Genomic DNA, 24208 nt, shown 5'->3' with positions numbered 1-24208 from the left:
TTCTTTCTTTGGCTAGATTCAAGATCAAAATTGTGGAGTGAGATATACACCAGGTTACTAGAAGTTTGAAGTTCAAAGGTAGGCTATGAGAAAACCTCTAGAGATACCCAGAAACACCAAAGAAGTGGCAGACAAATTCCAGTTAATGCTGCCTCTGACCTCAGCAAGCCCCTCGCTGAAACACTTTAAAGCATGCTAAAGCCTTTTGTGAAATCCTGCCCTGGTTGTCTACCTGCCCTCTGTTTTGATCAGCTCTCTATAGCCAGCCTTACAAGGAGAAGAGTGATATGGTGACCCAGAAGAAGTTCTCTTTAAGAACTGATGATTCTGTCAAGGACAGACAGGAATAAATAAAGCAGAGAAAGAAAGGCACGAGAAATGAATGTTGTTCTGGCCCTGTGGAGACTTACAAGGCTCGACTCAGTGCACTTTTTCAAGGCAATATGTTTTCTTTCTCTACTTTGTCCATGTGAATTCTCAGTAATGCAAACATTATCATGTGAACATCTTATTAGTCTTATTGATATGTGCTTTCATGTTAAGTGGAATGTTTCTGCTTATGACTATGTTGATCTGTGTATTGCTAAGGTTCATTAGAAGAGGGGGGACACTGTCAGAACTCTGAATGGGCAGCTTGTATCCAAATACCTCAAACCCATCTTTGGGACACTTGCACTGAAGTAGCAAAAATGCCTGTGAAATATGACTTTTTAGCTTGAGCATTGGTACACCTACTGGACTGAATTTCAAACAGGACTCATTCAGATGTCAGACTCTTGCAATTAAAAACTGTGCTTGGCTAGCTAGTTAGTTCGTTATTACATACTTTATGGTGTGAACTGCAAATTAGCTACTCAAAGTCCACAGTTCAAAGGATTTGCAGGCCTAGAATTATTCACTGAACAAGATTGTGAATAATTTCAAATAATGAATAAATTCACTATACTTTTTGTTCTGTCCGTGCATAGCCTCTGAAGAGGGAGAGAATAAAAAGGGGAAATCAATCAGATAAATTATTCATCGAGAATTATTTGTTCAGCTCTAATGCTTATGTACTTAGACAATATTTTCATTGGAACAGACTCTGAAGAGCTCTTCAGCCTGCATATATCTCGGCTACAATTCATCTGTAAAAAGTATTGAAGTTCTTGTTAAATTCAGATGCCTAGACCTAGCAGTAGACAGTAGGATTTATCTGATTTCATCCCCAAGTTCTTGACTAAGTTCAGATACTTCAAGAATAATTTAACAGGAGTTGTTTTTGTGAAAGCAGTTCTTTGTCATTGTCTGTGTCTGCATTTGGAAATAGTTTTAAGTGATCATCCCAGTTCTACTTGCTGCTCTTAATGTCTGATTTGGCTATTTCCAGTACCGTGTGGCAACTTAGGTGTTTTCTTCCAGGAATTAAAACTTTTCATTGTATAGTTAAAGAAAAATATCAACATAAAATCTAATCCTATTGGAAGAACTACCTTTCTGTACTAATTTTTATTATTTTGAAGGAAGCTAGGATCAAGGAATTCAGTGAGTGGTGTAGTTCAAATTAATATGCTAAGCACCAAATACAGTTCCTCTAAAATATGTATTGTTAAAATAACTTGTCATGATAGTAACAGACTCAGCTATTTGTCTGCTATTTAGCTGAAGTTGTAGCTCTTAAAAACCAGAGGGTAAGTATGGAAAGGGATATCTTTTATTCCTGCCTAGGCTAACCACACTTCTTTTAATGTAAATATCTTTGTTGCTCCACTGGGTCAAGAGCACCAATGAGTTTGGTTCCATCTTGTCTAAAATGAAGAAAGACAATAGGGGAAAGCCACTGGCTCTTGGACACTGAAAAGGGAAGAATATTAGATACTGTAGAACAAATATTAGCTCTCATATTAATGACTTTTCAACAAATATAGAGAAGTTTTAGTTTTCTCTTTCTTGTTAATAATTTCATTTTGTTACATTTGCTTTATTTCTGTAAGGCAGAGATGTCAGTCCAAAGGGACAACTTAGATAGCTGTAAAATAAAAAATGAAATGAATCCTTGCAAAAAAAAAAAAAGTTCTCTCATACAGTTTTTACCATCATTCCTATTACATCCTTGCTGATTGGGAGCAATGGGGGCTGGAATGTAGGAGCTGTGATGATCTTGGCTCTGTCTTACCATCATCCATGGACAAAATTCAGTTTTTTACACTATTATAAGATGTTATGCTGACATATTTCACTTATATTGATATAAGAATTTGGAGAAGGATTATCTTTTTTTCATAATGTACAGAGTTTAACACAGTAGGGGCATAATCTTGATTAGGGCCTCAATGTGGTACTATAATAGAGTTAATAAATAATGCTTGACAGCAGTCTAAGAATGGAGGTATGGAAGGAAATGAGGCATAACTTTTGAATAACCCTTAATTCAAATATCATAGATGCAAAGGAAACCACAAGGTAAAGCCAGACTTTCACAGGACAATTCCATAATCCATGTGACAAGAAGAAATGCAGTAAAGCACATGTCTATGGTTCTACAGACCAAAATGTCTGATGTAAAGGTATTTTCCATGAAGTCAATAGTCCAATTAAAGTAAAAGGCTCTATTATTGCCACTTGATGGTCCTTTTTTTGGTTATTGTATATATTGCTTAGCTTACCTATTGGCTCCTAATGAATCCTCATTTAATGAAAGACATGCAGAAAGATTATGTGGCTAATATATTATGAATTCAACTCTTTCCTTATTTGCCTAATATCTAAAGAAAAAAAAAGTTTTAATATTTTCTTTTCCTATTGCTTCTTTCTTCCTATTTTTTACAATTCAGTGTATCATGTTGGTTTCTTTTATTCCATTAAATAATTTCCCAAGATTTGTAAATGTTGAAATTGAAAAATAGAGAAAAAAAAAAAGTTTTTTAAGTATGTGATTTCCTGCAAAACAGAAAGTGGGTGTTTCCTGTTAAATATGCAGTAAAATGTTGGGTTTTTGCATAAATGCACAGCTGGTAGTACTCAGGTCGTGCTAACATTAATATGAGATTACTGTGGGAACTCGTTTGTGTTTCAGTGCAGTTGGTAAAACTGCAGTCATGCCCATTTAACAAGCACTAGGTCATGTTGATCAGTAATAAGCTGCACTTAGTTATACAAGAATTTAGAATGAAATCAGATCTGAAGTTCACCAACTGTTCATCAGGAATTTAACAAAAACTTTCTCGTTCTTGCCAAAATGTTTTAATCTTTTTTGTTTTTCTTTTCTTTTTCTTTTCTTTACTAGTTTTTTCCAACTCATGAATTGGAAGTGAAGTCAGTTCCATGTGTAGACTGATACATGGAAATCATCTGATTTAGGCTGCACACATTGTGCATGACTGTTTCACTCTGACTTTGCTTCACTAAGGCAATTTCACAGTGGGAAATCTAGAAAAAGGCCCCAAACAAGGAAAAGATAACACAAGACACTTTAAACTAGAACAGGCCAATTTAAAAACATTAAGAAACAGTTAAGGCTCTGTATACAGTATTCAGCAGGGAGTTGGTGTGCTGGGTCTTTCTTCTCCTTCTCTTGGTATTAGTTATTGTAAGCACTTGAGGAACACCATGAGCAGCAGAGACAGCTCCAAAAATTCTTGAAAAAGTCTGAGTAACGTTTCTGTGTAGCAAAAGCCTGCACTGTCAGTTAATTTCCTGTAACTGTGCTATCTGTGAGCAGATGGAGTGAGTACATTTGTTTTAGCTTAGTGCTGGTCTGCAGGGTGGGAGAACTGGGGGAACCAGCGCTGGGAGCCGAGGTGAGCTCAGAGCTGCTGGAGGAGCCAGTCCCAGGCCATGAAGGGCTGCCCAGGTCATCCCAGGGGACACTGCTCATGGGAAACAAACGCAAAAGCCACAGAGGAGCTCCAAACTGGGTTGCTCTCCAAAGAGCTCATTGGGGTCTTTCTGGAGTACCTGGGAGACAAGTCACCAGCTTTAACTAGGGCAGGATCAGACTAGGGCTAAAACCAGACTCCCAGTCTCACAGTGAAGGTTACACCAACAGCACAACCCAGCACGCAGATGGTCACAGCCACATTTCTGCATAACCCACCTTGGAGGAGTAAGTGTAAAATATTTGCATTCTTGCCAGCCTTGTAGCTACCCTTGATCCAGCTGGCTGGCCAACAGATTGCTCCTGCTTCTGCTGTCAAGGAATGTTTGTGGCTGCAGAAGAGATTCCAAGGCTTTTCTGTGAGAGACTGACTGCAAAGGACCCAGACCTACAGCATAAATTGGGTAATGCCAGACATGAACTCTGTTGGACCTGGGGCTATAAATACAAGTTGTTTGTGTCTTTTGTTGTTGTTGGTAACTGGGATAGAATCAATATTTTGCCTGAATCAGACACATTGGTTGATGATGCAAAATTGAAATTTCTAGGGCCATTCCAATTCTAGTCACACATTCAAAGTATTGTTATGGAAGATTACAAAACAGCTCAGCATTGTTCCACATAATTGTTTTGCTTTTAAATTATATTCCAGCTGCTATGATACCACTGAAACTTTGAAAAATGTCTCTTGTGTGTGGCCCTGATGTGTAGGTCCTGCACTAGCGCTTTCATACTGGAATTAGATATTAGCTGTGAAAAGATTGCAAAGGTGTTTGGGACCTGAATGAAAAGGATGATTATTTGTATTTCAGTATTTGACAGCTTGGTCAATGTAGGCAAAGGGTGTTTGTCATCAACAGAATGAAAAGACCTGATATTACTCAGTACAAATCACTCAGGAACAGAACTCAAGAAACAAAAAATTCTTACTTTAAATCAAAATGCAAAAAAGGTCAAGATTTGTTTGTCAGAGGCCCAAGAAAAAGACAACAAAAAAAATATTTTTAAATCTACCATGGGAAATTAATACTGAGGTGATTTTCAGGCTAAGTCTGGGAACATAGCGATGTCATTTTAGAATAAACACCAAAAACAGATGCCACAATTTCATAAAATAAACATGCAGTGAAAGGGTAACACAGACATTAGCAGCAAACTGAGTCAGTAGCCAATACAGTATGATGAGAAGGAGTACTCAGTATGGTGTGATGTGCTGTAGAAGCCATTAGCCATATGGTACCGTGTGAAGAGGGCCTCTGTGACTAAGTAACAGTTGTATGTTATGTGGTTTATAAAATAATTATGCAATGGCAAGCAACTCTTTTATAATTATTGGCTGTTTCAAAATATTTCTGCTAATCTGGAGGCATTTACTAAGTTGATGGATGCAGGCAGTCTGCTTCCTCTGTCTGCACGTTTGTAGATTGTGTGGAGTATCATCCTACTAAAGGCAGTGACCGTTTTAAACCTGGCCACTAGAGATTGCATTTGTTTTTCTTTTTCTGAAAACTTGGGGAATATCCACATAAATACATCATAACTTGGTGGGACAGCTGCCAAGGAAGGACCCAGTAGTTACCCTTCCACTATTCACTGGCACTTCTTGGCTACCCTTCCTTTATCCATTGACATCTCTGAAAATTGAAGGTGTATCACCAGAAAACCCTATTGCTCTATCACTGTTGATGGCTTGACAGTTTCAGTAGATTCTGGTTTTTTATACTTTGCTGTGTCTTTCATTCTTATATCAGAGGCAACAAAACTATCAGCAACTGAAGAACATCAAAAAAATGTCTTTGGTTTAATCAACAAGAAGATAGCACTAATTTCCTTTTCCTTTTCTACTGCTCCTCAAGCAAGCATATGGAAGATAAGTGCCTGTTAGACATTGCAGCACTTTTGCTTTGAAATGGGAATAAAGTAATAAAGAAATAAGGTTTTGGGGAAACTCCTCAGCTACAAAATTTTCTGGCAAGTGAGAGTTGGACACCCAGAGAAGCAAGAGGCACCCAGCTCCTGGCTGTCCAGCTGTGATAGTGGAAGGTGAGAGGGTCCTGTGACCCTGCAGTACCTGGATCAGCTGGCTGGGAATAAGGAAGGGTGTGGGTCTGAACAGCTGGGATATCAAACATAATCCCCAGAAGTCAAGCAAGATGCACAGCCTGGAGAGGTCCACAAAACAATTCTTCCCTTTCTATCCCTTTGGCACATGCTACAGACCACAAAACACTTCCCATCTTCCCCCAGTAAACTTTAGATCCAGCGTAAAAGGCCGATTGTAAAATACAACAGGAAGAGCACAGGAGAGATCAAGGGCTGCCAGTATAAAGGTCTTTGAACATCTCCACATGGGTCAGCTCTAGCTTGGTCCTGGAGACATTACAGATCAAACAGGATTTTTATTGTGTGCATGTGGTGCATTGCTGTGAGTGCTCTAGAACAGCCCTGGGATAATCTCCCTGTTGCAGGTACAGCTGCCATGTAGGTTTTCAGCTTTGGAGTGGTTGGTCAATTGATGTTTTGATAGTGCAGGTAACTGATATGAATTGTAACTATTGCACTAGTCTTATAATAGGGAAACATCATTAGAAATTCTGGAAACTACAACTGCTATGAGGCTTCTGACAAGACTTCAGTGCACTAAAATGGAATTCTGGCCTATTCTGCCAGAAGTGTAGGTGCAATGGATTTTTTTTTTGCTATCACTAAAAATATTTTGCAAAGCTGCAATCCAGTGGCATGGTTTAAACAACATTTCAAATGCTGAAAAGGAATGTGTTTCTAAGTACAATACAAGGATATATATTAGAAAATTTCACTATACAGAATAATACATGCCCACATACATATATACATGTTTATACATTTTTCTTACAAGAAAGAGGCCATTTTTCATCAATGATAGCAGATGGCACGACTGCTGAACCAGTTATTTTATTTTATCTGGTATTACTAGGGAAGATACCACTTTCATTTTTGCCAGCATTTGTAGTGTAAATGAGGAGCAACCTATTGTAAAATGTTGCTACTGAGATCAAAGGAAGCAGTCCTTACTACCAAGCTAAAATCATTCTGGGGAAATGTTTTTGATTATGGTTAATGATGTAATCAAACCACTAAACTGCCTAGAAGTTGGAGTTGCAGCAGGCGTACAGCCTGCCCATTACAGAGCACCCAATCGACAAAAATACCGAGGGGAAAAGGTGTGATGGAGCAAACAAGACGCCAGTTAAATGTTTACTCTAATGGCACACAAAACTGGACAGATTTGATTAGAATACTTATGCCTGCCTTCTTAGGAGAAGAAAACTGAATGGCTGAAGGTTTAGCACAGAAAAAAAAAAGCCAAAAAGCCAAAGGTGGAGAGGAAAGGACCAAAAAAGGTAATTTTTTAACATCTTTGATTTCTTTCTTTAAAGACCAATTACTTTCCTGTCCCCTGTGGGAGAAAAACATTCTTCTTCTTAATAGCAGAATCATTCTAAGACTTCTCTGATTCATTTTATATTTAGCAGATTACAGTTTTGGAGTCATCAGTAGGAGAGAACACAGCAAACTGACAGACCTGAAATCATGTCCTTTGATTGTAATTGACAGGGAAAGCGTTTAAGGTAAAGAAAAAAAATATTTTATTCATCTTTGATTACACTGTGATGTGATTTGGTGACATAATACAGCTGTGAACTGTGGCAAGAAAGGCAATAATTCCTACTTGAGGCTTTGACGTGATGTAGCCCTTTAGTCTTCTTCAAACCAATGCCTCCAGCTACAATAGTGCTCTTGATGGAGTCTAGACAAATAGATATACAGACTGTTGCAATTAAGGAGGCAAACAGCTTTAAAATAACATTTCTCTAGGCCATGTATTTTTGTGTTAAATGGCTGAGCTGACACATATTTTTCTTTACTAAAATTAAATCTAGATTATCTATTAAATAATCAAGCATTGGACAAAAATTAGTCACTTCAGAAGGGTTTTAAGAGTACCATGAATAGAAACTTTTTAAATCTACAAAACTGTTGAACAAGAAGCACCCAGTAGAAGTGAAAGGTGTGTTTAGTGAATTCTCATGAAGAGGCTCTGAGGACTATATATGTCTTGTGGACCTCTTAACTTTTAAACAATTTCACTTTGAATTTAATTCTCAAAATATCACTTTAATATTCCTAACAATTCACTGTGTCAGGCTCTTCAGGCTCTTCAAAAATACTTAGCAGCTCCTGATTTACAAAATCCTTGGGCATCTCTGAGAGATTTCTTTAAGGAATAATATCAAGAAAAGTAAAGAGAAGTTCAGGACAATAAAAACTGTATTACCAAACTTTAGCTGTCATAGGAAAGCAATTTAATGTACTCTCTCCTTGTGTTCTTGGAACCTGACTTACATAAATCACTAACTAGGATTGACCTAGACAGGAACCCACCCTGATGGGGTTAAACTGGGTGTCCAAAGGGAAGTATGAGAAGTCACATGTCCTCCATTATGTTGAAGTTTTTTACAGTGCTGTTCCAGGAGATTTAAAATGTCTTGCTTATTACAGAAATGTTTTCTTGCAACTACGAGAGGTAGACAGTAATTTAGAGATCACCTATTTCATCATTACAATATGTGTGGATCACTTCCAAAAGTAAAAGTGCAATTTCATGATGATGATCATGATAATTCTTGCAAATGACTGGATTCCTGCTCACACTCTGGGCTTTTAGATATAAACAGTTAACCTAGGGCAATAAAGAAAATGTTACAAAATTCTGTCACATCCTCAGGATGTGTGTTACAAACATTTGAAAAACAAGGGATTTGATCATCCTCACCAATATTTTCTGATGAAACTGCAAAATCAGTAGCACCCAGAGAATGCAAAACCCATTATTCATGCCACTTCACATTTGTCTTAAAGATGTTATTTCTAAAGTACTTTGTGAAAGCCTTTGTGTTTTCTGATTTAATCTACTGTATGTGGTTATGAAAATAAGGTAGCGTAAAACATATGTTCAATGGAATAGTGTTATTTCATAAGAAGAAGCCTCAAATTCATCATCAAAGTAATCACCATATTAGTGTATTTTGAAAGTGTAAAGGGCTGTCCTGAGTCACTCTTCTTAGACAGCAATAGCAGTTGCACAGACTGAGTTTCCTGTTACACAACGAGCTCCATCACACAGCAGCACGAGCTGAGCTTCCTTAATCTCGTCCTTTTATAATTGTCTCTATGTCTAAACTCCAGTGACCAGTTCTAGGAATAAAATCATTCAAACTCCCTGCCCTATATACAGACATTGCCAACATTTTTTTAGTTCAAATAGTGATGATGAAACTAAACAAACACCACTAATTTACACTAATCCATCAAAAAGCACCTGGATGCTGTTAGGAATTGTCCCTAGATATTATTGGTTCTATTGCTAATAACACAGTTATACAAAACACTGACATCTTTCCAGGTGTATTCTTCTATGACTTGGGATGTTCAGAACTTCAGATATACAATGTTGCTAAGGCAAAAATGAAATACAATAAATGCCATTAGAGGGCTTCAGGTGAGATGAAAATAGTCATGATAATTTCAAAACTTAATGATAAACACAATTTAATCACAGCATTTAAGAATTACTAAAAGCAGGACAGTATCTGCATTCTGGAATTGGCCTTTCATTGCTCCCAGGTCTAAAAAAGGTAAAATAGTATACAAGTTTGAATGTCTTATTATTTTATTTTTTTTTATTTTTTTTTATTTTTTCTGCTTCATCATTGATATTACAGTTTCCAAATTCTGAACCAAGCCCCTGTGGCGGTGGACTTCAGCCTGAACACAAATACTAGGACAAGAGAAAAATTCAATATCTAAGAAAAACATTTAATGACCCCTACAGGTTTTGTGTTCACACAGACTTGGTTGCTAATATTTTTACAATGCTGTGCTCTATCTATTGCTATGAATAGGCTTGGAGATTCCAGTTAGCACTCGTGGAGGAAATTCCATTCACAAGGAGGTATCTCACTTTACTAATAGGGTTGCAAAATTTGGCAATTATATATTAAAGTAAGACATACTGATTAAACTACATTACCATATTTATTATCTGTTGCGTTTTTCACAGTCAGTTTTCTGTTTTCTTTGCAGTACCAAGTAAAGAAAAAAAACCCTAAAAATAAATTTCTGATGAAATTTATAAAGTTATAGCTAAAGAAACATTATCCCTAAAATTACCATTTGAATGATAAGCAATTTTGGGAGTAATTATAGTGCACACTCTACATTCAATGCATTCTGATATATGGATAATTACTCCTGGTAATATGTGTTAGTTAGATTTTATAACAACAATAACAATTTATTGCAAAATTAATTCCTTGGCACAATTTAACATTTATTGATGTGAAGTCAAAGTGAATTGATTTTATTGCAGACCACTTGTGATACGTTTTCCCTATGCTCCTGCCCTAATTGGTTATTATAGGTCATTTTGGTATTTAGTTTTAAAAATAAATTAATTTGGTACCAAGGTGCATTTAGTAAAATGGCAAGATATTTACAGCTCATGTGGTTTTATTTAAATAAAAAATGGTAAGGTAATGCAATCATCCTTGGTTATAAAGTGATGGATGAATTGAAAACATTTCTGAATCAGGTCAATGGTAGTGATGATTAGTGCATTGTTAATCAAGTTGCTGAGATTGCTATCAAAAGCTTTATCTCTTTCACTCAGACTGGTGAGAGGATCATGAATATTAAACAGATTCAAATAGATCTGCACTCATGTAATATGGAGCACTACAAATGAAAAGGCTAAATGAACCCAGACTGTGACTTTATGCACTGATATATCTCTTAACCAAAGGGGAATGTCTAATCCGTTTCTATACTCGTATGAGGCTACATACATTGCAAGAATACAAAGACAAAGTATTTCATGTACCATATTCATTTTATGGGGTAAGTACTTATTTACAGCCCTATCCATGTGAAGAAAATATCGTTGTAGAAAGGTTTGTCAGGATTGAAACAATACTACTGCAGGCCAGATTTTAATTCCTACAACACCAGTAAAAATCCAAATATTGTACTTGAAATCAGCACCCTCATCTCAATGACATTGTCCCTATTTTATTATTGCTGACTTACTTGGATTTATGATTTAGGCCAGTGTATAGTTTAATTATATATCTGGAATCCATTAAATCACTTCAAACCTTAGAGGAGATGTAACAATTAATGTATGTAATCACAAATGTATGGTGCAAATAAGTGGACAGTGGAGGCTTGAAAACTGCACACATGCAGGTATGTGCTTAACTGAGTGCTCCTGAGAAACTCCATGGATGTTCAGCTGGATTAACCAGGGACACGAGTCTAAACTGCTTCTATTTTGCAGGTACAAGGCCTTCACTAAAACCAGGTCTTTGTAATCAAATCTAGAGAACAAAAATCCCAGATGAACAAAACAGAATGAAAAACCTAACCACCTTTTTCTCATGTCTATTTGATAAGTAGTATGTTAGAAAGAAGCCAGCACAGATCAGATGTCAGCAGCTGTCTTGCCAGGGAAAGATACTGACTCTAGACTGAGTTCTTTTAAAGCTGGTTTAAATAAGTTTTGAGGCTATTTAACCTTAGCTGGCTGTAGAGCTTGTACCTTTGCAGTACAGCAGGCTGTAGTGCAAACAGACCCTCAGATTGTCTCAGATGTGCATAAGCAATGAGGTAGGAATTCAAACCTACTGATGACTGCTAACTATGAGAGGTAAACTCTTATAAAGTTCCCATTTTAGAGAAAAGACTTAGAACTAATGGCTCAGTGAGGTAATAACAATGCAGTCTGAGATTGTCACCTAAGAAGTAGTTCAGTACACTGTGGTCACTGGTAAAAACACTCTTTTTATTGATATATAGTTTAAGGGGTTTATATAGAATTTAGAACTTTTTTACTAATGTAACTAGCAAAAATACTGAAACTTTAAAAGCTCTTGAAAATACTTCTTTTTTTGCACCTGCACCACGAAAAACAAAGCCATTTTGAGAAGGATGAATGCATAAAGACAAATTACATAGTAAGCGTGTTATTTTTCTCATACTTATGTAGTATTAGACTAGCAGGGATTAAAAACAGCATAATAAAACCATTACTTGTCTTTATATTTCACACACAACCATGGCTTCCTCTGTATAGGGCATAGAAATTAAAATATATGGCAGAGAAAATATCAGATCACAGCTTCTGAATCTGAAAATTTACCTTTTAATCTGAGAGAGGCAATAAATGAAAAACATCCCTAGTCAAAGCTGATCCTGCTGATTTATGTAGACCACCCTGAGCACAGTGCAAGATGGAGACCACCAAAGTCACTTTTTACGGTTAAACTGCAGTGAGTCACAGCCCTGCATCCCTCTGTGTGTCTCCTGTTTAGTCTCTCCCCAGCACAGAGCCTGCCATCACTGACCCCCCTGCCTGCCGGGGAGGTTTTGATGCAGTCCAACATTGTACTGTGTGAGCACATTCCAGACTGGAAAAGTAAACACATGAAAAAGCACCATAGCTCTCTCATCACCTCCTCGACATCAGGATTTTTTATCTTTTATTCTCAGGGAAGACCATGTTAAGGGGTGGATTTTATACTTTGATCTGAAGAAGCTGGGATTCCCAGAAGACCTCATCTCTTTGAGGATGGAGACACGTTGTGGGTGAGTGGTCAGGAAAGCTCTGTCTTCCATAGTCCTAACTTCAGTTTTTATCTTTGACTCTGGAGAGCTCAGTGCACTGGAGATCTCTTGGGAGGTCATCCATAGTAGCTTAGGCTAATCTGATGGATGGCTTTGAAGTTGAGTAGTAAGACTTATAATATAACCAGATATTCAATGAAGAGACAGGCAGCATAATTGTAGCTTGTTTTTTAAAGTCAGATTCCAAGTTTGAAATAGCTGGAACTATTCAGGTAACCTCTTTGCTGGCAGCTGTAACACCAGAGCCTGCAATGGATTTGCCCTTATTTTACCAGGGCTGGATGTAGCCCAAAGCATGCCAATCTTTTCCCCAGAGATTTGAATTCTAGATCTGAATTAACCAGCAGGGCCTCACTCATCTGCATTCCCTCCCTGTCACCTGGTAGACTCTGTTCTAATTGTGGCAAAATTGTCACCATGCACCTGAACCTTGAAAAAAACAAAGACACTTAAAAATGAATCAATAAAATTATGATAATAAAATGCAACGAGTTTTCTACATATAAGATTAATTGCTGAGAGTGACACAAATGCATCGCACAATAAAAAGCAGACACAAATGCAGGCTTTAGCACCTCAAACCCCTGTGCTAAAAAGCCCTCTGTCCTTACTGCTGGCTCTTAACTAGCTGTCAGCTGACTGAAATTAGTCAATCTCACTGTCTTGTGTGATCTTTTTTTATGGAGAATACCACAATCATCCCTGTAACTGCACATGAGGAACTACACTTGCTGTTACTATAGATAAAGATAATAAAATATGACTGTTATTTTTTGCCCAGTTTATCCTGGTGCTTCACTTATTCAGAAGCTTAAATCAAGATGAACTCTGCTAAAGTTGGCAGAATTAAAGCAGTGTAAAACTGATGTACATGAATGGGAGGAATTGTGTTCTTGGTCTAGAACATGCTAAATTAACTTTTGTGTGCTATTCTGCCTGAAGAACACTTCTGGCTCTTAAGTGCTGAGGTATTTGAAGTCTTACTGCAAATCCACAGAGCAAGAGCTGGCTTACATTTAATCAAAGAGTGGAAATAGATGTTGAATACAGAAGCAGCAGTGTGCAAGAGGAAAAGGAACGGAGGGAGCCCGTATGACAGCTCCTCAAGGCAGCCATGACCATCTTGGGTGTTTCTGGTTAGAGCTGTGTTTTAGTGTATCATTATTTTAAATCAGCATATTTCATATATTTGACTAGGAAAAAGCTCAAAAACTCCTCTGTGTCCTGCAGATGTATCTTAAAAGATGAAGAACAAAATACTCACAAGTCTAAGCTGAGAAGAAGGATTATTAGGGGACGCAGGAAGTTAATATTCAGTCAAATTACAGCCCTACAGACATTTCAGGATGTCTTTGAAATCACTACAGTCATAGAAAAATGAAAGAGTAGCTAGGGAATTTTGAGAGTGCTGGACTAGCTCTGTATCTATGCAACTGAATTTAGAAAAAAATATAAATTCTGTAATTATACTTAGTGTGTAGATCAGTAATTTAAATATGTCTGCAGGAAAGGAGTTTCCTTTGCCAGTGACATTCCTTCCTTCTATCCAAAACCAAAAAAAAGCCACAGTCCACCATCAGGGACATAGAATTAAAACCAGCTTATTCTACCATTCCCAAAGCAGTGCCAGTGTTGTTAAACAAAGTATTTCACAAGACATTGCATAATTATTATAGTCTATCATTAAGCATCTTTGGACTAAAGATATAATGTGGCATAAAATAACAAAACTCCATGGAAGGAATGAAACTTGAATGACTGATACTGAGAGCTGAAGTTATATATTTACTTTCCAAACTGCCTATTGCTTAAGTAAATCTGATTCATTCTCAGGAACCAAGTTCCACTCACAGAGAAGAGTCTGAATTTTTAATTTTTTTTACAAATAAACAAATGGCATTACTAAAGGAAAAAACAGCATAACTAAGGAAATTAGTTAGGTCTTCTAAAGAGAATTCACTAAAAATATACAGCTCTTGAATTTCAGAGGGAACACTGTCAGAGGAATTGGTTTCATAAAGGTGAAAGATTGGATGTAATGAGTAGCACTATCAAACTTCAGGAGATCATGCTTTTTTATGACATATTAGTATTCAAAAGATACAGAACACCTGTGAGACCCCTCAAATACAGTGGCATATGCTAGTCAATCTTTCTGAAAAGTATATACCCAGCAGTGCAGCAAGACAAATGATTTTTAATAGCTCCTTTGGAAGGAAATGTCAAAAGATTATGCCTCATAATGTAGCATAATGTTCTAAAACTTTGCTTAAAAATAGGCACGTAATATGTTCAGAGCTTTATGTAGCTTACGACTTGGTCAAGCCATTGTACTCTGAGAAAATGAATGACAGTTTTATTCTAGTTCAATATCAATGCTTTTCTAGTTGCATCAAAAGGAAGGAATTCATTTAATTTGAAAGGAATTTTCAAAGAATAATCTTAAGTATGACAAAGTATCAAAGGAAGTATGGTGTTTAATTGTTCAGTGTCCAAAAGTTAGTAAAACTGCAAAAGTTCTTTCTTTTTATCTGGTGTTCAGGCTGATGGTTTATGAGCTTCACAGCTGACAGAGTTATGGGGCACAGCCATCTCAACCATTAATGCCTCCTCACCTACTTCGGCAACAAATTCAATCTTTTAGCAATAAAGCATCATTTGATGAAGTTCCATTGCTTGACTTGCTATGAGCATCACCATTTTATACTGTTTTCCCTTCTGAATGTTGTTCATTATTTGTTCATCATTGTGTGTTTATAAACCACATTGTGCTCTTGTTCTTCACCACGTACAGCTTTTTTGTTTTCTTTTTCAGTACCTGTCTTGTGCTCTCAGAGAGGTTGTGTGAGCACACCTTTGATGGCAGCCCTCTTGCCATGGGAGTCTCAAATCCACTGCTTGTGCCCTTGACTTCGGTTTTACTTCCACTCATACACAGGAAAAGCAGTCATACTAGCTTCACTCCAGCTCTAAACTGCTATGCCATGCAAGGCCCAAAAGCTGTGTAATGGCTCTTTTGCAGCAGCTGCTTTTCTGGCTGTGTTCTCAGCACTGGGCTTGCAGTAACTCTGCTGTCGCTGGGCAATTCTGGGGATGCTGAGTGCTGAGGGCTGTGTTGGCCTGTAAGGATGGTCCTGTGCAGCCTCTCCGGGTGTTCCCCTGCCCAGCCCATGGCTCAGGTCACTGTTTCTGACTCCCCAGGACACCCATCCTGGCCCCAGTGACACTGCAGCGTTGCCAACCCAGCTCCCACAGCCAGTCCCTGGGGCTGGGCTGTCCTGGTGCCCAGCCTGCCCTGCTCCCTGGCTGCCTGTGGGACACACCTGCCTGGGACACCTGCCCCCCTCCCTGGGGCATTCCCAGCTGCTCCCAGCCCCTGGAGACACCTGACCTGTACACCCTGAGTGACTTGGTTTTCAGGTCTTGAAGGAAAGCACAATTTAGTTCCCAACTCCCCTTCCCTCTTTCTTGAGGGAAACTTTGAGGTGTACCAGGAATGCACAAAGGGTCTTGTAATGGATGTGGCTGAACAGCTGAAAATGCCCCAGGGGAAGGTGGTGGGTTTGCAGTAAAATGAATGAGAATTGAAGGAAATAACAGAAGTACCTGATGTGTTCAAGTCTCAGTTCTGAAGACAGGGCTGTGGAAGTGGGCACCCTGCTCTGGCACTGCCTGTCTGCCTGCCACAGCTCTCCAGAGGAGGTCAGAAGATCTCAAAGAACTTTCTCTTCCTTGACTCTAAAGCTAGTTTTAGCTATTTAGTTTCTCCTGAATGTATTTTATGTATGTGTGTTTTGCATAAATGTGTCCATTGCCTACTCTATTGTCTTGGCTCCAGGAGAACAAAAACATGCAAAAGTAGACAACAGTAGACAGATGAAAATTCTATCTACTTCCTCTGGATTCTTTCTGTCCCTCTGTGGATCTCTGGACAGGGCAGCTAATGCTGACAAGGTATCTGGAAAAGCAGCAAACAGCAGCGTTCCTCTCTGACTCCCAGCTGTGCTGCAACCCTGCTAAGGAGCAGACTGGAGAGAATCTTCATTCCCAAAGACAGACCAATAATATCTATGGAGTGTTTTTTTCCTCCCCACTCCTGTTTTGCACAGAGAAGCCTGTAGATGAGGAAGAACTGGAAGCAGCAGCCAGAAAGCAGCAGCCAAAAGGGGAAGCATAATCTCCCAGTATGGACAATGCAGCATTGCTGACAAATAAAACCCAACATGATACCTGTCCTCAGAACTAAAACAGCTAATTATGAATGGGCAAAGAAGAAGCAAATCTGGGCATCTATTGAAATTCTGTGGAACACCACAATGAAATTATTCTTCCAGTATCCAATTCCACTCGTGAAAGCAGTCAGACTCCATTTTCAAACAAAGTCTATAACATTTCCTTAATCACAAAAATCCATTCTTATTCTTCTATTTTTTTTTAAAATTAAAGCTTGAATAGCCCATATATTTTACCCAAAAACAGGGTTAAGCCTTCGAGCAATTATTTTCATTAGCAGATGATGTCATCTCATCAGTAGGTATTTGTTGAGCATCAACAAAGTGAATAGTTTACAAAAGCTGGGCTTCTTAGTTTAAAAGAAAGTGTAGAACTGAGGCCTTTTCTTTTTTCTCCCACAGCATTGGCAATACTTTCAAACGTCTGTTTAATCCATTCTGTCAGCAGTCTCATGAGCTGATGCCTCTGCTTTGGGTTTGTGTTGATTCTTTGGCCAAGCCTTAAAGCTTCGTGGTTTTTGATACAGAACTGAAAGAAAAGCTTTGATGCTTGTGAATGTTGACTGCATGAAGTAAATAATGTGAGGCGGGTTTAAATGTCCTCATTTTTTATTAAGCCTTCCAAACATATGAAACTGAAGGTAAAGAAAAGTCACATGAAAAGGAAATAATATCCTATAAAGTGAAAATATTCTTAATGTTTCTAATCCTCATATCTCACATCCAGAGTCTGTTTCCATGCCATGGGAATAGTTATTCTGATGCTTGTACCTCAATATTTCTAAAAAATAAAATAATTCTTTGGCAGTCAGTCTGCTGATCTGAGGACACACATTCACCTGTTACTGCAAAAAGGTAGAAGTTGCAATAGGTGAATATTTAGTTTATTGAGAGGGAATGAAAACCACTCATACTTAATGGATAAATCAAGAGATCAGAATTAAGTTTGGAAACTCAATATTTTAGGAAACCTCAGTGTTCCTCAGCATCACAAAAGGTGTATTTTTGACACATGGTTTGCATGTGGAAACCACCGTCAAAAGAACTGATCTGAAGAGAGATTCGAAGTGGGAGGGAGTATTTGGAGAGGAAGAAGGCTATTATGACATACAGTGACAAATATGTTTCAAAAAAATCCTCATGAGAAACCTTACACTTCACAATTTGTTATGTTCTGTCTGCTGGGGTCCAATAAACACCCAGCAGAAACTCTGAACCAAGGACATCATCAACAAACAGCAAAAATCACCATCATGAACAAGCCTTGCCTAACTTCTCTGACAAGTACAAGGTGAACAGAGAAGTCCTAATTTTCCTGATAGGGAGTAAAAGACAGAAACAATTAAAGATTGTCAGCTTTTGTAAAAAAATGGCTTAGAGGGAGGAAAAGTAGGGCATGTTTAAAAAAAGTGGGCACAGATTTAACCCTAATAATAGGAAAGGAGTTGCTGTATCTATTGGGATTTGAGAGGATGACAGTGATAACTGGTGTGCCTTCCCAAGCAAAGGGAAGAGAAATGATATTTCAAATACCTTTTTTAAAAAATTTCTGTACTTTAATTTTTATTTACCTCATTTTATTTTTTTTTCAGCTGAAAGGTAAGGGGATATTAAGAGGAATGAAGTACAAAAAATAATTTCCTCATACATCACTCTAGCTTTGCTTTGGGGTACATAGGAGAAAATTATGGTTTTCTCGTGATGGACCATTTCTTTTCCTCCCTGTCTCTCAGAAAGCTGAAATTTTATTTAACTAACATTCTCTGCAGCTGATGGTTCTGCTCTGACACATCTTTCTATTTCCACAGGCCTTTCCCAACAGTCCAAGGGGTTAATAGAAATCTATTAAATGCCTTTAAAATACATTTCACATGTTGTTGTGGCTGTTTCCTGGTGTGAATATCTTATTATTTTACTGAGCCTTTTAGACATCAGCTGCTCCCCTTGCACTGAGCATTTGTAATCCCTCTGATTTGCCCGTGTCCCTGGCACAGCAGTTAGATTACTGAACCTTGGGGTTTTGTCTTGTTTTATACATGACTTACAAATTCCAAAAGTTAAATATTGCAGCTGGACCAAAATGGGTCTGATTTTGTTTTTGCTGGTGGCCAAGACCCATTCCCTGCAGTGATGGGAGACTGAAGACAGAGGAAGGCAGTGTGGGTTTGCAGAGTTGGCATTCAGAGCTGGTTGCTCAACAGAGGAGGATCACTAAAACTGCTTCATTTTGATTTTTTAATTCCAGGTTGTTGTGGTGGTTTTTTTGTTTGTTTTTGTTTTTTTTTTTTACTTTATTTGCTTGAGGATTGCTCTCCTTCTCGCCACAGCTGCTCTCGCTCGCCCTCTGACGGCGCCGAGCTGCGCTGCACTGCAGTGTCGGATTTACACCGAGCGCGCTCTGCGCTGCCAGCTGCCCGTCATTCATCAGAAAATAACACAGGATTCTATTTGCACTTGATACACGTCTTAAAACATACTCAGAAATTCTCTTTCTGGCTTCTGCCTCCTGGCTCAGATAAAGCCTGGCTTTGCCTGCCCTCTTTATGCATGGGCTGAAGGCCGTGGAAAACACAGGGATCGTCTCACTTCGGTGGGTGCTTAGGAGACAGAGTTCTAGACCTGTAGGATGAAAGGATACTTAGGATGTACAGAAGGGACAGGATGTAGGGAATTAAGAGTAAGAAAAACAATATCTATCATGTGGAATGTTCAAAGGGTTTTTCCACAGCTTCCTGGATGTCTCTATATTGCCCTGTTTCTGCACTGAAGATATTAGATGTGATTTGATCCACAGCCCACTATAGTTTCCATACCTTCACTGTACTTGGAAAAATTAGGTTGAAAGCTTTAAAGTTCTTTGTACTCAAGTCTCAGTTTACATATGAGGTCAAGAAGAAACCTTTGAGGGCAGAATTTAGAGTGGTTTTGTTTATTTGTTAGTTTTAAATCAGGAAATTACAGTAAAGCAATGATATTGAAAGATAAATAAAAGGGAAGGCTGCTGAGTAACCTCCTAGTCAGTGCAGCAGTGAAGGGTCCCAGGTCTGTCAGAGCACATCCCATCACAGAAAAGCCAGGTGACATTATGGTCTGAGCAGCTGAGATACTCTTCTCCAGATGATCACATGCATAAAAGGTTAAACAAGCTGAGGACCTTATTATCACCTATTTCCATTTCTTTATTATGTTTTTTTTCTAGATAATTAAGAGTGCATCTTGGGCTTCTGTGTTAACATGAGAGAGAGAAAAGAAATACTAATTTCTACAGATTTTTTAATCAAGCCATTGATCTGAATTTATTATTCTGCATCATTGTAGCTCCAGAAAGGCTGCTACTAACTTCTTTGAGTGCAAGCCACAGTGTAGAGATATATAAACACTGTACATTTAGAGAGTAAGACTCTACTTACTAAATTGAGTGTTTTGTTTATGCATCCAGATCATCCAGACATCTCAGTTATGCTCAGGAAGTCATAAAATTTACTTCCCTCAATATAGCAAGGTACTGTTTTTCTTACGGAGTTAGTGTTGCATAAAGAAAGAGCTCACAAGCAAGGGCAAAAAGCCTGTGTATAGTAATAGATCTTTATTCGTCTTTAAATTGTAGTGCTAAGCTTTGCAAATGTAAAAGGCAATCTCAGAAACAGGACATCCTGAGAAACAGTTATGTTAACTCAGTGCCCCCAGAAATCTTCATTCCCAGACACTTTATCATTAGTTGATTCCACTATGCCCTGTGAAATGAATGGGGCAGCTCATTATCTCATTCCCGGAGCATCTTTAATACACAGAAAAACACCCACATGTTGCAAATACACGGGTTATGTAAACAAGTCTGATCATAGTGATTTTTCTGTTGTTACCACCTCTGTTTGCAGAACATCAAGATCTTGAGGACAAAATCAGAAGGTGTTTTGTCCTTGACCTTAGTAGGGAAAAGATCTCACCTGGAGCCTTTCACTCTTAGGGTAGCTAAAATACCATGCGTGTGAGCCTAAGCTGCTGAGGGCTCTGCTAAAACTGTGCTTTTCTGCTGCTCATTTTCCTCTGGCTTTTGCAGAGGAGGTTCATGCACTCTTTCCTGCTTTTCTGTTTAGGACAAGATTTTCTTTGCTTCTACTTTGCCCAAGAAAAAAAGGTTAATTTTCTACCAGGGCAAAGGTCAATGTTGTCTGTCTTCTCCAATACTCCCAGAATATTTGTGCTTTCATACGCTTACTGATGCTGGTTATTCAAAGCATTTTTCTCGTCTCAGTGTACCAGTTTTAACAGGTTTTCCAGAGTGTATTACATTGAGTAGGCAAGTTGCACATAATGTAACTTTTCCTCTATAAATATCACACCACTTCATCAGATGCTTCTTACTTTCACTATCACATTTTTTGACTTTTAAAATACAAAGGTAAGAGTTTAAAGCAGTAATTTATTATTCTACTTGCAAGGACCAGAGTAAAACAAAACATTTCTCTAGAGCCATGTTACTTTTAAATTGTCTGTCTGAACCCTAAAAATGATCCATGCTTGGCATTAAGAATGCACAGGAATTACACGGCAATCCTCTTGTCCTGGAAGCCCTAAAATATGGTTTTGTAGTGAGAAAAGGAAATGTGTGTTCCTGGACCTGTCATGGGGTGGGAGGGGATTAAAAATGTCCATTCAACAAACTTTTCTGATGGCCAGGGTATGTCAGGGGGCCCACTGACCATCACACTACTTCCCTAACTAACAGGTCATTTTGGTCAAAATTGATTCTTTAGTTGAAGCGCTGTCTTTGTGTGCAAGTGTGAAAAAATGGAACAGGAAAGCTGAGTGTGCATTTCACACAGAACCCCAGCCTGGCCACATCTCTCTGGTGCTACTGTCCTTCCAAAAGCATATGGACTGCCTTGCTCTCCGGGGCAACTCGTGATCAGGAACAAGACAACACGTCAAATGTGGCTTTCCAAATGTAGCTGAAGGCACTCCCACTCATTTCCACCATTTGCTTTGGTGCTTGTGTCCCTGTGACCAGGGTCGCGTCCCAGTAACTGTCCCTTCCTCTTCGTGCCTGAGACATGGCCTACCTAAGGTTCACTCAAGAAACAACAATAACAAAAAAGGAGCAGTATTTGTGCAAGCCAGCCTTATTTGGGGCCTCAAGGGAGTACTTTCAACTTTGTGGTAATTTACATAGCTGAGTGTGGGATGACAGTAGCAGAGAACATGTTGTATATAGCCAATTTCAGGTGTTTGTGAGAGCAGAAGGCACATTCTCTCATTAACTTTGACTTGATAAATGAAGACTTGATAAAAAAAATATTTTGACATGCATTAGGTGATTCAATTAAAGTCTGACAGGAACATTTGCTATTCTGTGTTAGAGTAATGAAAACAGAAGTTTTATTTGAAATTTCTGATAAAGGTGTGAAGGTACTGTTCTGAGGTGTTTTTTTTCCCTAAAAGTCTTATTTTAGAAAACAATTACCAAAATCAAAGTCTATTTTTTCCTTCAAATCCACTGAGGTTAAAATAGATTAGCATTCACTTAGTTCTCATTGTATACCAAAGAGCTGAACACATTCTCTCTCAAACAGCGGGGCAAAAGTGAAAAAAACACAATTTAATTACAATGTTACTGTTAAACCCGAACCAGTGAGGAATGAATAAGTTGTTTCTGTTGAAATTCTCTGAGTTCAGAGATTTATAACTTGGTGATAAGATTCTCCTAGGGCAGAATCCTACTGCACAAACATAGTTTGGAAACAAAAGATAAATATTTTTCAGAAACTGAGATGTAATAACTGCTAAAACAGCAAACGAGAATCATATTAATTTTATTGCAGTTTCATGATTTCAGATTAATTTTATTATCAGAGCAGGAATTTCAATTCTTCTACAGGCTTTCTGTGGCACTCAGCATTGACTCAGCTGCTGAAAATTGCATTACTCCACTGAAGTCAGCAGACCAATAGTGTTCAAGCTGCAAATTCAACACAGAATTCCAGAGGTATCCAACTCCCAGATCTCAAGTGGGTTCTGAAAATCCCAGATGTTGTAATAACCTACTGATGACATGGCCTTTGCATTTTGTCAAACAAGTACTTGTTCTTGATGAATTTGCAATGTGGGATTTCTCTAAAAGAATCTTCAGTTATTTTTTCCCCTTTTGTTTGTTTGTTTGTTTTGTTTGTTTTTTCCCCCTGGGGCAGGGAGGACAATCTCACCTAGTATATCCTTGTGGCTGAGACCTCCTAGCACTGGAGGGAATGGAACATGTAGTACAGGAGGAGAAGCTCTGGACAGCCAAGCAATGCTTTTTGAGGTAGTGGCTTTAGACACCAGAGCCTGAAATAGAATTTAGAGAGACAAGAACCTAAACTGCATAGACTCTGAAGTAGATGGGTCACTAGTAAGACTTATGTATACACATAAATTTAACATAACAGCAATACATGTGCTACTTTTAAATGATAGGTCTGCCCATTTCTCAAAACTTGCAAATATTGGCTCAATTTCCAAACTTTCAATTTTGAATTATGCATCTGGAAAAAAACCAACATTTTCCAAATGTGGCAGGATCCTTTGTTTGAGGCTGTCCTGTTTATGGTTCTTCCTTTGTTTATGGTTCTCCTGTACAGGAAAGACATTTTTCAGCAGCTCCAGTGTGCTGGTACTCCATGATATTTTTGCACTGCCTAGCTAAATAAATAACCTGGAATAAATTGAATACATTTTGGCTCTCTGGGTTCATCTAGTTGAGCTGAAGTGCAGAGAAATAAATATTAGATTAGACTCCTATTATTTTAAGAGCTATTAACATTTTAAATAAGTAATATCAGTATGGCATCAGGAGCTGAGGAGCTAATTTTGGCTCTGGAAACTGTGGAGTCAGCCTAAAGAAACAAGTCGAAGATTGTTCCCTTCAACATCACAGTCCCTTCTTTATCTAGATGGGTAGAAAGAGAAAGGGTACCCATTACACCAATAAATTCTACAGTCTCTTTCTTCTCCAGGTAATTTTTGTGTAAATCTCTGCAAACTTGAAAAGGCTCCCTCTTTTGGGGTTCTGGAGGAGACTGGAAACCCTGCAAAGAGCTATTAAGAGATTTGCTTCCTGCCTTGGAGGGATGACACCCATTCCAGCGTGAGATAGACTAGACTTGTCATTCCCTAACAAGTCTATTTAGGCTTGTCAGAAATTGATGAGTTAATTATGGCTCATTAGATGTAGAGGAGTCTATATTTAAGCTCATTTGGGCTTGGTACAAGAAAGTTAATAATATAGGTGGAAGTAGAGGGAAACTGCTAAGGCTGCAGAGAATCTCTTTCTAAACTCGGTGATATTTCCAGATAATCTCTGAAGCAGATTGGGAAGGTAAGGTGAACTTTTGTCAGAAAATTGGAAAACAGTGGTGTT

At 38.2% G+C, this 24208-nt stretch overlaps 1 long non-coding RNA gene across 4 annotated transcripts in view; it reads left to right on the top strand.

Annotated features, from left to right (window-relative positions):
- LOC111933491 (uncharacterized) overlaps window positions 1-24208 on the top strand; it is an 87030-nt gene that overhangs the window by 39295 nt on the left and 23527 nt on the right. For all 4 annotated transcript variants that reach the window (XR_015274325.1, XR_015274324.1, XR_015274327.1 and 1 more), the window contains exons 2-4: window positions 7156-7239; window positions 7369-7467; window positions 12446-12541. This is a non-coding gene — a long non-coding RNA (uncharacterized LOC111933491). The remainder of the gene's footprint in view (window positions 1-7155; window positions 7240-7368; window positions 7468-12445; window positions 12542-24208) is intronic.

This window comes from Cyanistes caeruleus, chromosome 10 (genome assembly GCF_971803275.1).
Source record: "Cyanistes caeruleus chromosome 10, bCyaCae1.hap1.1, whole genome shotgun sequence".
In the NCBI taxonomy this organism is placed as follows: Eukaryota; Metazoa; Chordata; class Aves; order Passeriformes; family Paridae; genus Cyanistes; species Cyanistes caeruleus.
Note: the sequence above shows the minus strand (reverse complement) of the source record. Positions and strands in the feature narration are given on the sequence as shown.